The sequence below is a fragment of the Myotis davidii genome, unplaced genomic scaffold, assembly GCF_000327345.1.
Source record: "Myotis davidii unplaced genomic scaffold, ASM32734v1 scaffold1910, whole genome shotgun sequence".
NCBI lineage: Eukaryota > Metazoa > Chordata > Mammalia > Chiroptera > Vespertilionidae > Myotis > Myotis davidii.
Window position 1 is genome coordinate 834,191 of NW_006283016.1, and position 851 is coordinate 835,041.

The following is an 851-nucleotide window of genomic DNA, read 5'->3' on the forward strand; positions in this document are numbered from 1 at the left end:
TCCTAGGAAACTAACATACTAAATGAAGGATTGGGTGGGGCATTTATATCTACTCTATGTCATTGGAAGGATCTGGGGTATTTAAATACTATTTGCCCAACCAGTGACTGATGAGTATTAAATCCACAGTACTTCTTGACTTTCATGGACAGGCAGAGCAACCTTTCAAAGTTCCAGAAAAGTCTTCAGGTACAGAGATACAGATATTGGTAGTTGAAAGTCCACTGAGCATACTGAAATGGTCTAAGGTATACGGGCAGGGTCCTACTCCCCCATCACCTGTAAAATAGAGTCCAACTTTCTAGGCTGGTGGCAGGAGAAGAGGACAGAAGGACTAGGTGCATTCTTGCTGGTTTGAAGATTGAGGAGGCAACTGCCTCCAGAAGCAGTGAGTGGCTCCTGACATGCCTTCCTCCAGCAAGGAAACAGAATCTGCCAACAATCAGAATGGGCTTAGAAATACATTCTTCCCCCAAGCCTACAGATAGGTGGCAGCTAGCCAACATCTTCTCTTTGGCCTTTTGAGGCCTATTAATTGGCTGCTGAATTTCAGTGTAGTTTTTAATGCACTATAGATCATTCAAACAGGCCTTTTATGCCCTTTAAAAGTGAAATGTTTCCCCAGATTAGGCATGCTGTATACTGGTACATTATCTTTAACCTAACAACAACCTTGAAAAGTGAGTCTAACTTATATGCATACCCCATGGACACAGACAATAGGGTAGAGAAGATCTGGGGGAGGGATATAAGGGAATGGTAGAAGGAGAGAAGAGGGATGGAAGATATCTGTAATACTATAAACAATAAAAAAAAATTTAAGTCAGTCTTATATAATTATCCCCATTTTA